Source organism: Oncorhynchus mykiss, chromosome 8 (assembly GCF_013265735.2).
Source record: "Oncorhynchus mykiss isolate Arlee chromosome 8, USDA_OmykA_1.1, whole genome shotgun sequence".
Classification (NCBI taxonomy): domain Eukaryota; kingdom Metazoa; phylum Chordata; class Actinopteri; order Salmoniformes; family Salmonidae; genus Oncorhynchus; species Oncorhynchus mykiss.
The window spans coordinates 19871932-19886648 of NC_048572.1; the positions used below are offsets into that span (position 1 = coordinate 19871932).

The following is a 14717-nucleotide window of genomic DNA, read 5'->3' on the forward strand; positions in this document are numbered from 1 at the left end:
AACAGGGAGTACAGGAGAGGGCTAAGCCCACACCCTTGTGGGGCCCCATTGTAGAGGGTCAGCGAAGTGGAGATGTTGTTTCCTATCTTCACCACCTGGGAGTGGCCTGTCAGAAAGTTCAGGACCCAGTTGCACAGGGTGGAGTTGAGACCCAGGGCCTCCAGCTTGATGATGGCGGGTACTATGGTGTTGAATGCTGAGCTGTAGTCAATGAACAGCATTCTTACATAGGTATTATTAGGCATCCCCAGCCGCGCCCTCAGAGCATGCGCAGACCAGCTGGCCGGTGTGTTTACGGACATATTCAATCAATCCCTATACCAGTCTGCTGTTCCCACATGCTTCAAGAGGGCCACCATTGTTCCTGTTCCCAAGAAAGCTAAGGTAACTGAGCTAAACGACGACCGCCCCGTAGCACTCACTTCCGTCATCATGAAGTGCTTTGAGAGACTAGTCAAGGACCATATCACCTCCACCCTACCTGACACCCTAGACCCACTCCAATTTGCTTACCGCCCAAATAGGTCCACAGACGATGCAATCTCAACCACACTGCACACTGCCCTAACCCATCTGGACAAGAGGAATACCTATGTGAGAATGCTGTTCATCGACTACAGCTCGGCATTCAACACCATAGTACCCTCCAAGCTCGTCATCAAGCTCGAGACCCTGGGTCTCGACCCCGCCCTGTGCAACTGGGTACTGGACTTCCTGACGGGCCGCCCCCAGGTGGTGAGGGTAGGCAACAACATCTCCTCCCCGCTGATCCTCAACACTGGGGCCCCACAAGGGTGCGTTCTGAGCCCTCTCCTGTACTCCCTGTTCACCCACGACTGCGTGGCCACGCACGCCTCCAACTCAATCATCAAGTTTGCGGACGACACAACAGTGGTAGGCTTGATTACCAACAACGACGAGACGGCCTACAGGGAGGAGGTGAGGGCCCTCGGAGTGTGGTGTCAGGAAAATAACCTCACACTCAACGTCAACAAAACTAAGGAGATGATTGTGGACTTCAGGAAACAGCAGAGGGAACACCCCCCTATCCGCATCGATGGAACAGTAGTGGAGAGGGTAGCAAGTTTTAAGTTCCTCGGCATACACATCACAGACAAACTGAATTGGTCCACTCACACAGACAGCATTGTGAAGAAGGCGCAGCAGCGCCTCTTCAACCTCAGGAGGCTGAAGAAATTCGGCTTGTCACCAAAAGCACTCACAAACTTCTACAGATGCACAATCGAGAGCATCCTGGCGGGCTGTATCACCGCCTGGTACGGCAACTGCTCCGCCCTCAACCGTAAGGCTCTCCAGAGGGTAGTGAGGTCTGCACAACGCATCACCGGGGGCAAACTACCTGCCCTCCAGGACACCTACACCACCCGATGTCACAGGAAGGCCATAAAGATCATCAAGGACATCAACCACCCGAGCCACTGCCTGTTCACCCCGCTATCATCCAGAAGGCGAGGTCAGTACAAGTGCATCAAAGCTGGGACCGAGAGACTGAAAAACAGCTTCTATCTCAAGGCCATCAGACTGTTAAATAGCCACCACTAACATTGAGTGGCTGCTGCCAACACACTGACACTGACTCAACTCCAGCCACTTTAATAATGGGAATTGATGGGAAATGATGTAAATATATCACTAGCCACTTTAAACAATGCTACCTTATATAATGTTACTTACCCTACATTATTCATCTCATATGCATATGTATATATTGTACTCTATATCATCGACTGTATCCTTATGTAATACATGTATCACTAGCCACTTTACCTATGCCACTTTGTTTACATACTCATCTCATATGTATATACTGTACTCGATACCATCTACTGTATCTTGCCTATGCTGCTCTGTACCATCACTCATTCATATATCCTTATGTACATATTCTTTATCCCCTCACACTGTGTACAAGACAGTAGTTTTGGAATTGTTAGTTAGATTACTTGTTGGTTATTACTGCATTGTCGGAACTAGAAGCACAAGCATTTCGCTACACTCGCATTAACATCTGCTAACCATGTGTATGTGACAAATAAAATTTGATTTGATTTGATTAGATTTGTGTCCAGATGGGATAGGGCAGTGTGCAATGTGATGGCGATTGCGTCATCTGTGGACATGTTGGGGCGGTATGCAAACTGAAATGGGTCTAGGGTGGCCGGTAAGTTGGCGGTGATATGATCCTTGACTAGCCTCTCAAAGCACTTCATGATGGCAGAAGTAAGCTTTATGTATTTTGGCCTTGATAATAGTGAAATTATCAACAACTAAAAATGACACTAATGTGTGAGAATTCTAACCCTTTAACAGTTGAGGAAGTCTGCTTTATTCTACATTCTACATTCTACATTATTCTTGCAGACACAGTAGTACACCCTCTCCATCTCTCTTCACAAAGCTCTGTTTCATGGGAACTCCAGAATTACACAATGAAACCCTCATCTCTCACCCCTCTGGGAACCTTTCAGCGCTCCACCCATCCATTCTGACCCGTGGTGTATCACGTCGTTGGACTGTAGTGGTGGACGAGAGAGAAAAGAAAAGCCTTTTTCCCCCTAATGTTATTACCTCTGGTCCGACAGGGGTATTAGCCTTGTGTAACCAGCCGCTGCCTTCACAGCCTGACAAACCCGAGAAGATAGAGGAACACCAAACCCTCTCGCTCCGTTTCCCGCTTCCGCTTATCTCTACCCACCCCAGTAATGAGACTGGGAAGCCCAGATTTAAAGTAGGGATAGAGGCAGTAGGGATAGAGAGGAGATAGATTCAGCAGCCCTGCTACTGCAGACTGTCATATCCCTGTGATTTCAGCTAGCCTAGCGGCTCCTGCGGCAGTGAAATTGCATCAAGAGAGCTGATCTTTCTTAGGTGATAAACTGTACTGCTGTTGTAGACTACTGCGTAGTGATGGAACGATCTGATAGCGTGATACAGTGTGCTTGTTTTGATAAATGTGTCGACTACAGGTAGCCAGGTAGGTGGATCCCTGACATTGAGGAGTACTTCATAATTTCCCCTGCCTCCATTACTGAGAAATGAATCACAAACCTACTACTTACTACCAGTGGAGTAGGTCAACACATCACAGAACTGCTAAAGCACTCTTTGTGATGGTGGAAATACATGTTCACATTTATTTGACGAGTGCTGAGATAGAGTGGGTCTGGTCAAAGTCTTGATTTAATCCAGCACTTAAGTCGCTGTGTCTGTGCTTACAAAGCCATTTATTCCAGTAAATCAGCTTAGCCTTACAATGGTCAGTGGGTATGAAGGCCACTAATGGTTCATCATGCTTGCCTTGGGGAGGGAGAGAGAGAATGATAGACAGTGAGAAGCCCCCATAGTTATAATGCTATTTATTTTAGATTTCAGCCCACTATTATCCCTGACCATGAAAGCAAATATTTTCAAGTCCCTTTATAGCAAGTTCAGTGGATGAAGATGTTATTCCTGAGTGAGTGAACAGATCTAGCTACTTAAACTACCTGTAGTTAACAAAGCTAGCGCAACAAGCGTACTGTATCACACTACCACATTGTTCCATTACTACGCACTAGTCTAAAACAGCCGTACAGTTTATCACATATGGTCAACTCCTCTGTTGACGCAATATCCGTTCCACAGAAGCCAATAGACTAGCTGAGATCACAGGACAGCCCACATGACTGTACTATAGAATTCTGTAGTAAATTGTAGAATAATATAGTAAATGCTACAGTATTAACCACAAAAAACTATGTAGTAAATACTACAGTAATGTCCACAAAAACACTACACTTTTTTAACTATAGTAAATTCTACAGTATCTAATTAGCATATACCCTGCCCATTCCCCTTCCCCATATCCCAATTTGTGCCACCCATGACTGAGAAACCTACATGCCAAGTATAGACTATAAATTGTGTTCAATACAGGTTTTTAAAAGAGCAAAAGCTCTGAGCTATCCATTCAGACCCCAGTCCTACCTACCTACCTACCTACATGTTATGCTATTTTAGTATTTCTCCAGTAGGTTTCCTCAAGGAGAAAGCCTCCACCTCTTTGTCAAAGATAATAAAACAAAAACACTGAACACAACAGTATATTACAGTCTGCAAAAACACTACGGTAAATACTACAATCTGCTAAATACTATAGTATTTATAAGACTGCAGTATACTACAGTATGACAGTATTAACTGTAAAGCCTGCATAGTATGTTTTCATGTCAGATGGCTGTTGCCCCTCTACCCCTCCTTTAAATCTAGGCTTCCCAGTCTCATTACTGGCCTGGGAAGAGATAAGAGTGAGCGGGAAATGGAGCGGGAGGGTTCGGTGTTGCTATATCTTCTCAGGGTTGTGCATCCACAGATATCATAAAGTGCAGCTGCAGCACCATTTTGGAGAGACACCTCCATTGACTATAGAATGTCTTCCTCCTTTCTCTCTCTCTTTCTCTCTCTTGCTCTAGCTCTCTCTCTTCATCCATTTATTTCTCTGTCTGCTAATGAAGGGGAGGCTGTTATGACTTCCTGTGGAACATGTCCCTCCATCCTCCCCAGGCTCCCCTCCATCCTCCCAGGCTCCCTTCTAGGGAAAGATCTAAAGCTCCAGCCCTGATAGAGACCCCTAGTCAGAGTTGTGATAGATCGTTATCACTCCCTATTACACAGCTAGAGGAGAAGTGGCCGTCCAGCTTTCCACATTATAATGAAGGGAGATATGTGAGGGAATAGCATTCATTAGAATAACATTGTTGTTGAGGAGAGCATGTGAGGCCCACGCGGCTCTAGCTGCTGCCTCCCTCCACTGTGTTGCTCTGACACACCGCAAGCTCAGTAATACATGCACTCATCTTGTGTGCCTCGTCAAACCGCTTGAAGATATGTATTTTATCATCCTACTGCATAACTAATCTCCACAGCACAGCATCACTCAAACAGGGGAACACAACACAGGCAACCAGATATGTAGAAGGCACAGCACATGATCATGGTGTGGTATCTTACTGTGTGTAGGTAAGGGGGCGATATCTATTCAGTAGCTCAGTGCACCCTAATTCGAGTCAGTACTGTTCCTGTGCGATTGTGCTTCTCCTGGAAGAGCTGTGATATCCACGTAACATTACCTCTCAAAATAGAGTTCAGACACGTAACCTTAAAGTTGTGAGGATACACAAAACCATCATGATGACATAGGTTTACAAATAAAATAGTTTACAATTTGTTCATGATTAATCGAGCTAATGAAAATGGATTTTATCTTCAGACTTTATTGATATGAAGATGGTGTTACTTATCGAATAAATAATTATATGAAGCATCCCAGTAGTTTACTTTCTCCCTCATCTTCATCTGCAGAGAATGCCTTGGCTTGGTTACTGTGGGAGATCGGGCCAAGTCTTCAGTTCCCCCTGAGGCAATGCCTAAAGCCAGTCTGCAGTGTGAGGGAGTGGAATGAACAGAAAAGCACAGAGACATATACCAGCGCATGTATTTATATTTCTCTGGAAAATAATCGCTTTCATCCAACAATAAAGCAACCTTGAGCTGTGCTTGGAACCAAGCATGTGGATTCCAGATCCACCTACACTACATGTGGACACCCCTTCAAATGAGTGGATTCTGCTATTTCAGCCACACCTGTTGCTGACAGGTGTATAAAATCGAGCAGAAAGCCAATCTCCATAGACAAACATTGGCAGTAGAATGGCCCGTACTGAAGAGCTCAGTGACTTTCAACGTAGCACCGTCATAGGATGCCACCTTTCCAACAAGTCAGCTCGTCAGATTTCTGCACTGCTAGAGCTGCCCTGGTTAACTGTAAGTGCTGTTATTGTAAAGTAGAAGTGGTAGGCCACACAAGCACACAGAACGGGACCGCCGACTGCTGAAGCACATAGCGTGTAAAAATCGTCTGTCCTCGGTTGCAACCCTCACTACTGAGTTCCAAACTGCCTCTGGAAGCAACATCAGCACAAGAACTGTTCGTCGAGAGCTTAATGAAATGGTTTCCATGGCTGAGCAGCCGCACACAAGCCTAAGATCACCATGCACAATGCCAAGTGTCGGCTGGAGTGGTGTAAAGCTTGCCGCCATTGGACTCTGGAGCAGTGGAAACGCGTTCTCTGGAGTGATGAATCACGCTTCACCATCTGGCAATCCGACGGATTAATCTGGGTTCAGAGGATGCCAGGAGAACGCTACCTACTCGAATGCATAGTGGTGGAGGAGGAAAAATGGTCAGTGGCTGTTTTTCATGGTTCGGGTGAGGCCCCTTAGTTCCAGTGAAGAGAAATCTTAATGCTACAGCATACAATGACATTCTAGATGATTCTGCCCTTCCAACTTTGTGGCAACAGTTTGGGGAAGGCCCTTTTCTGTTTCTGCATGACATTGCCCCCGTGCACAAAGTGAGGTTCATACAGAATTGGTTAGTCAAGATAAGTGTGGAAGAACTTCAATGGCCTGCACAGAGCCCTGACCTCAACCCCATCAAACACTTTTGGGATGAATTGGAATGCCAACTGCGAGACAGCCCTAATTGCCCATCATCAGTGCCCCGACCTCACTAATGCTCTTGTGGCTGAATGGAAGCAAATCCCCGCAGCAATGTTACAACATCTAGTGGAAGTCTTCCCATAAGAGTGAAGGCTGTTATATCAGCAACGGGGGACCAACTCCGTATTAATGATTAATGTTTGACGAGTAGGTGTCCACATACTTTTGTCCATGTAGTGTATTTCAGGTGGCTGTTCTTTCCACGAGAGGTGCATGTGACCTTCAGACAGCATTGCCTTCGATGCCTCTGTCTTGATTAGGGCAGTTGTGTATGGGTAGACTGGGCACTTTTTATCAAGTGTGATTACCAGAACGAGTGCTTGTCATCTTGAACGCTCTCCCAAAACTCTTCTCATTCTGATTATAATTCCCCCATAAACACTCCAGAACTGCCTGAGGGCTGGCCTGCATAATTACCTGATGCCTATTCAATTGTGAAAAAATTACTATGCCCCCAGTAGCAATGATGGATGCCACACCGTGTACCAATTCGTGGAGTATTACTCTAACAGATCTATCGTGTAATCATAATGGTATTCAGCCTACAGACGTATGTCATTATACTATAGTGTGCCTGCCTGGTATATAACTGCATCTGTGAGCTAGAAACAATAGGAAACAATGTCAAGAATTGTCTTTCTGGGACAATAAAGATCTATTGAATTGAATGTCTGAATCCCTGTAACACTGCTTTGTGCTCAAGTAGCCTTAACCATGTTAGCTTGTCAACTGTGACCGCATGACTCTGGTGTGACTGTCCTGTAGGCTCCTCTGAACTCGGTTTGCTCTGGCTTTGTTTCTGTCTCTTGTCCACATCACACTGTCATCACTGTGGATTAAACTCTACAATTGTTCATGAAACACTGGATTATCTCTCTCCCTCCCTCCCTTCCTATCTTTCTTTTTCTCTCAGACACACACACAAGCACTCAAGCGTAGACAAATACACACTCCTGTACACTATCTTTGGACAGCAGCCCACATCTCCAGGCCACGGCTGCTCTTTGGGGAGTGAGGGAGGGAGGCCCATGTCGCTGGACTGAACAAGCCTGCAGCCGGCGAGCGGGGTCTGGTCTGCCTCCATCTCATCCTCTGGAGGCTGATGTGAGTGCTTGTAGCTGAAGTAATGAATAGCGAATAAGGTGGTTTAACAAGGCCCACGATGCAGGCAGATTACACGCCAGCCATGAGGGGGGCAATGACAGACTGACTGACAAACACCAGGTAGACACCAATCCTCCCTGTTTCCATGGAAACCCTGGCTGGTGGTGAAAGAATAGAGCACTAAAGATGGAGGGGGAAATGGGCAGTTTTCCATTCAGCTGCAAATGACTGGAGTTCACTAGAGGCCAGAGACCAGGACCTAAAATGAACACCTGCCAACACCTGCCAATTTTGACATTGGCATGCAAAATGTCTATTTCATCAGCCACGTTTGTGTCAGAGTCTATCTAGAAGATAGCGAAGGAGTCAGACGCAGGACACAGGTAAGAGTAAAAAAACACTGTATTTACTCAATCCAAGAACGTAACAAAAATCCCGTTTTCAAACAAGGACAAAACAGGATACAACTCCAACACACGAAAGACAATCACGCTAAAACAGAAAGAAAAACCAGAGGGTTAAATAAGGAACATAATTATGAGATGGGAACCAGGTGTGTAAACACACAAAACAAAAGGAAAAATGAAACATGGATCGGTGGCAGCTAGAAAGCCGGTGACGTCGACCGCCGAATGCCGCCCGAACAAGGAGAGGGAACAACTTCGGTGGAAGTCATGACAGTTTGTGGATGGTCAGGGATACACAGTGCGAGCATTTCACTCGTATTTGTGAATAGAAAATGGTCAAGTATGATCATATTAATAGTCAAATAAATTCTGCCGTTTTGTTTCATAGCTGGTAAATTCATCGCTGAAAAAAAAAGAGATGAATCCTATATAGCCTATTCCACCTCGTACTGCAAGACTGTCTGGCTGAGGCTGTGTGCACTTGAAGAGCCGAGCGAAAGATTCATTTTAGAAGCGTTGCACACTGGCATAAAAGTTGATCCAATTTACTTGAAATGAAAGTCTACTAGTGAGACTTTGTCCTTGTGTTTCTTGGATACTTTGTTCACAAGCTTGGTTGTTTTGTCATGTTTTAGTTTCAACTGCTAGTGGAAGAGAAGTCACCTGCTTCTAAGAGGCAGGTGAAATGCTTTGGTTATAAGACTCAGGTCACCAAAAATGTTATTAAATAATATACCACATTACTTCTTACTAGTAATACATGTATTGTTTTAGGAACATTCCAAAGCATGCTCATAAATTTTGTTGGTGTTTTGTTGCTGTAATTCTAGCAGGGAAAAAGTATTTGGGTTTGAAAAAAATCTGAGCAGCGGCTAGATTTTTTTTATCTACCTTTGGTGGCTGGCAGGGTTGGATAGGTTACATTCTAAATGTAATCCGTTACAGTTACTAGTTACCTGTCCAAAATTATAATCAGTAACGTAACTTTTGGATTACCCAAACTCAGTAACGTAATCTGATTACATTCAGTTACTTTTAGATTTATTTCCCCTAAAAAGGCATTAGAAGACAAAAATCTATGTTACCAATTGAACACCATCTATTGCAGGATAAAGCAATGTTAACATTTACATAGCTGGCCATATAGATGTTACATTTTACTTTGTGGGTTGGTTATGTAGGCTTCTTCTAACCCATCGTTTTCTATTACATATAATAATACGATTAAATTACATCTTTACATTAATAACCAAAATCTATCAGAATTCCAGAATTCCTGCGGCCCTGTGAATGTTAACCTGTTTAAAGGTCTTACTCTCTTTGGCTACGGAGAGCGTGATCACAAAGTCGGAACGGCTTGTGCTCTCATGCATGCTTCAGTGTTGCTTGCCTCAAAGAGCGCGTAGAAGTAATTTAGCTAATCTAGTAGGCTCATTTGTTGTTCGTAATAGTTTGCATTCCCTGCCATATCTGACGAGCGTCAGAGCCGATGTAGTAGGATTCAATCTTAGTCCTGTATTGACAGTTTGCATGTTTGATGGTTTGTCGGAGTGATAACATGATTTCTTATAAGCGTCTAGGATTCACACTCCTTGACAGCGGCAGCTTTACACTTTAGCTTGGTGCGGATGTTGCCTGTATTCCATGGCTTCTGGTTGGGGTATGTACATACGGTCACTGTGGGGACGACATCATCGATGTAGTTATACTACATGTATTATACTCCTGTAGTATACTAATGTAGTATACTCCTCAATGCCATCTGATGAATCCCGGAACATATTTCAGTCTGTGCTAGCAAAACAGTCCTGTAGTTTATCTGACCACTTCCGTATTGAGCGAGTCAATGGTACATTCTGCTTTAGTTTTTGCATGTAGGAATCAGGAGGATATAATTATGGTCAGATTTGCCAAATGGAGGGCAAGGGAGAGCTTTGTACGCGTTTCTGTGTGTTGAGAAAACACACCAGCTATTATTGACAAATAGACACAGACCACCACCACTTGTCTTATCGGAGGCAGCAATTCTGTTTTGCCGATGCACGGAAAATCCAGCCAACTGTATATTATCCATGTCATTGTTCAGCCATGACTCGGTGAAACACAAGATTTTACAGTTTTTAATGTCCAGTTGGTAGGATAGTCTCGAACGGAGCTCATCTAGTTTATTCTCCAATTATTGCACGTTGGCCAAAAGGACGGATGGTAGAGGGGGGTTACCCACTCGCCGACTAATTCTCACAAGGCACTCGGACCTGCGTCTCCTATATCGGCGTCTCTTCATGCGAATGACAGGGATTTGGGCCTGGTCCGGTATCAGCAGTAAATCCTTTGCGTCCGACTCGTTAAAGAAAACATCTTTCTCCAGTTCAAGGTGAGTAATCACTGTTCTAATATCCATAAGCTCTTTTCAGTCATAACAGACCATGGCAGAAACATTATGTACAAAATAAGTTATTAACAACATGAAAAAATACACAAAATAGCACAATTGGTTAGGAGCCCATAAAACGGCAGCCATCTCCTCCGTTCCCAAAACTACAGTCTGTTATGAACAGAGTGGACTATGTTTTGTAGACTTTACCCTTTGCTAACATTTTAAAAAATTGCATTGTTTAGAAGTGCAAATGCGAATTGAGTTATTGCACACGCGCACTTCAGAGTAAGCGTTCCCTAACGGAAATATGCAGATGCATCCTAGAAAGGGCCAATAGGATCTCGTTAGCTCATGCTTGGCTCTGCCCAGCTCCTTGCTTGTTATGCCCGCTATGACTTATTTGTTCCCATTGGAAACGACAGTGTGTGGTCTATCTTGGTTTAGTTATAAAAGTCTTTGGCTTAGTCATTATGGCTAAAGCTTTTCAGACATAATACAAATGTACTGCAGCTCTTTTTTCTCAGAGAGATTTGCAACAGTATAAAGGTTACTTTTAAGAGCATCATAAAAATATACAACCATATGATTCAGAATGTGAACTTACATGAACTTACATAATCCTAAAATGGAAATAGTTCATGTTGAATTGTGAGGGCATGACTTTTCTGACAGAAACAGACCCTGGCTTTTCAGGCTGCCATCTACATTTATGTTGCCAGGTAACACAGAACAGTATTCTGCAAATATGCAATGACAAGCAACAGGCACTCCTGAATCATTCAGACACACTGTAGGCTCAGGAAGAAGAATCTTATGATATCACCGACAGACACTATAAATCTCACACAAATAGGAGTCTGTCAAAGACTTCAATGGTTCATATCATATGTCTGTCTCATCATCAGCCGGGGAGATGATAAAGCATCAGTTTAGGAAATTACAACTGTGCCGTTCTCTTGTAGAGGCTTAACAATTTCCTATTTCAAATAGTGACTGCAAATCAATTATCTACACTGAGTATAATAAACATTAGGAACACCTTTTGCATCCAGAACAGCCTCAATTCGTTGGGGCATGTACTCTACAAGGTGTTGAACGCGTTCCACAGGGATACTGGCCCATGTTGACACCAATGATTCCCACAGTTGTCTGGATGTCCTTTGGGTGGGAGACCATTGTTGATACACACAGGAAAATGAAAAACCCAGCAGTGTTGCAGTTCTTGACACAAACTGGTGCGCCTGGCACCTACTACCCCGTTCAAAGGCACTTATATTGTTTGTCTTTCCCATTCACCCTCTGAATGGCACACATACACAATCCATGTCTCAGTTGTCTCAAGGCTTAAAAATCCTCCCCTTCATCTACTCTGATTTTAAGTAGATGTGACATCAATAAGGGATAATAGCTTTCACCTGGATTCACCTGGTCAGTCTGTCATGTTAATGTTTTGTATACTCAGTGTATATCAACTTAACTCATTGTCAACTTGTTACATGCATGCCCCTGTTACATGCATTGAGAGTGGTATGGCCGGAAAGAAAACATGAATATTATGGAAATGGCATTGATTGAACACAGCAGGAAAAAGCTACAGCCATGAAACGTTGACGTATGGTGACGTACTCTGGGAAAACATTTTATGCATATTTCCTGGCATCCGTCTCACATCTGCAGCTCATTGATTTGTGCCATTTGTGACTGTGTCACGTAATTAATGGCCATCCTGTCATCCAGAGCAGGGCTGGCTGTCTCTCCAGTATTTAATGACAGCTCTGGCCTGATTACTATTCATCAGGAGTCCCAGGGCAGAACGCAAGGCAGCAGATGGAGGGGATCGGGCTGGGGTCCTGAGGCTGAGCGTCTGAGAAACTGGAGGGCTGAGAAGCCCGAGAGGCTGGGGCTAATGGCCTGGGGACAGGTGCTGAGTGTCTGAGAAGTCTGGTGCAGGCTGGGGAAAGGCAAGGGCAGGGTCAGGCCAGATTAGACAGTCATGGATGCCCCATCAGCCTTCTGAGCAGGTTTCAAACAACAGGTCTGTTGTGAGCGTGGCATTTGGAGAAAGAGCTTGTTGTAGCCTGCTGGGAGAATAACAAGGACTACGAATGCATTACATTTTCAGATGCAGTCAATGTAAACATACTTGATAAAATACAATTGCAAGGGAAATAATGTAATAATGATGTACAGTGCCTTCAGAAAGTGGTGGGTAGAATATGGGGCTTTGGTGACAAAACGGATGGTACTGTGATAGACTGCATCCAATTTGCTGAGTAGAGTGTTGGAGGCTATTTTGTAAATGACATCGCCGAAGTCAAGGATCGGTAGGATAGTCAGTTTTACGAGGGTATGTTTGGCAGCATGAGTGAAGGATGCTTTGTTGCGAAATAGGAAGCCGATTCTAGATTTAATTTTGGATTGGAGATGCTTAATGTGAGTCTGGAAGGAGAGTTTACAGTCTAACCTGACATCTAGATATTTGTAGTTGTCCACATATTCAGAACCGTCCAGAGTAGTGATGCTAAACGGGCGGGCAGGTGCAGGCAGCAATCGGTTGAAGAGCATGCATTTAGTTTTACTTGCATTTAAGAGCAGTTGGAGGCCACGGAAGGAGAGTTGTATGTCATTGAAGCCTGTCTGGAGGTTAGTTAACACAGTATCCAAAGAAGGGCCAGAAGTATACAGAATGGTGTCGTCTACATAGAGGTGGATCAGAGTATCACCAGCAGCAAGAGCGACATCATTGATGTATACATAGAAAAGAGTCGGCCCAAGAATTGAACCCTGTGGCACCCCCATAGAGACTGCCAGAGGTCCGGACAACAGGCCCACCGATTTTACACACTGAACTCTATCTGATAAGTAGTTGGTGAACCAGGCGAAGCAGTCATTTGAGAAACCAAGGCTGTTGATTAGTTGTTCAGGAGCCTTATGGCTTGGGGGTAGAAGCTGTTAAGAAGCCTTTTGGACCTCGACTTGGCGCTCTGGTACCGCTTGCCGTGCAGTAGCAGAAAGAAAAGTCTATGACTAGGGTGACTGGAGTCTTTGACAATTTTTAGGGCCATCCTCTGATGCCGCCTGGTATAGAGGTCCTGGATGGCAGGAAGCTTGGCCCCATTGATGTACTGGGCCGTGCGTACTACCCTCTGTAGTGCCTTGCGGTAGGAGGCAGAGCAGTTGCCATACCAGGCAGTTGCCATACCAGGCAGTGATGCAACCATACTATCGATGGTGCAGCTGTAAAAACTTTTGAGGATCTGAGGACCCATGCCAAATCTTTTCAGTCTCTGTTAAGGGATTTGTTTTATCAATAATGACTAATTATGTATACATTTCAATCAGGACTGACTAATCAGAGTACTATTATGTTACTGTATATGTATGAATTTTATTTTTATTCTAGTACTGAATATAATGTGTGTAATTATAATCAAGAAGTAGAACAATGACTGTCTGTTCCTTGGTAGAAATGAATGAATTTATCATCAGACTGGCTAGAATGCTTATCTACACAGGCAGACCTTGGCTCGGGTCATAAATTATCTAAGTTGGGAGAGACGATGTGGGAAGGCTTGAACTATACAGCCATTGTACTGGAGTGGAGATGAGACGGGGTAGTACGAAAACTAATGACGTCATTTTTAGTTTATAACCTGTGGTAAACTGTATCATGTTCAGTACTCTCGAGAATAAACGCTGCTGATTGATTTTGAGACTGGTCTTTGTCCATTTTATGCAAATAAGAGCCTTACAAATTCTTAGGAATTGACCGTGTTTAATTTTAATTGAGTATTAAAACATATAGGAATTTAATTCCTGTAACAGTCTCCTGAGGGGCAATAGTCTTTGTCGTGCCCTCTTCAAGACTGTCTTAGTGTGTTTGGACCATGATAGTTTGTTGGTGATGTGGACACCAAGGAACTAGAAGCTCTCAACCTGCTCCACTCCAGCCCCGTCGATGAGAATGGGCGCGTGCTCGGTCCTCCTTAGAGACTTACCCAGAAAGACTCACAGCTTTAATCACTGACAATGGTGATTTGAACATGTATTGACTCAGTGGGTTGAATACTACCTAATCAATATATATTCGTTTTTTTTGTTGTAAAATTATGACTTTTTTAATTGATATTTTTACAAATGTTCAAATTTTTCTTCCACTTTGATGAGTATTTTGTGTAGATCGTTGACAAAAAAATTACAATTAAATCCATTTTAATCCCACTTTATAATATAACAGAATGTTTTGGCACTGTAGCTCTTAACGGCAA

At 43.9% G+C, this 14717-nt stretch overlaps 1 non-coding gene across 1 annotated transcript; it reads left to right on the forward strand.

Annotated features, from left to right (window-relative positions):
• The first annotated feature begins 4001 nt into the window (after nt 1-4001).
• LOC118965655 lies at nt 4002-4057 on the forward strand. Its single transcript, XR_005053036.1, has one exon. It is a non-coding gene; the product is annotated as a U7 small nuclear RNA (small nuclear RNA).
• The last annotated feature ends 10660 nt before the right edge of the window (nt 4058-14717 follow it).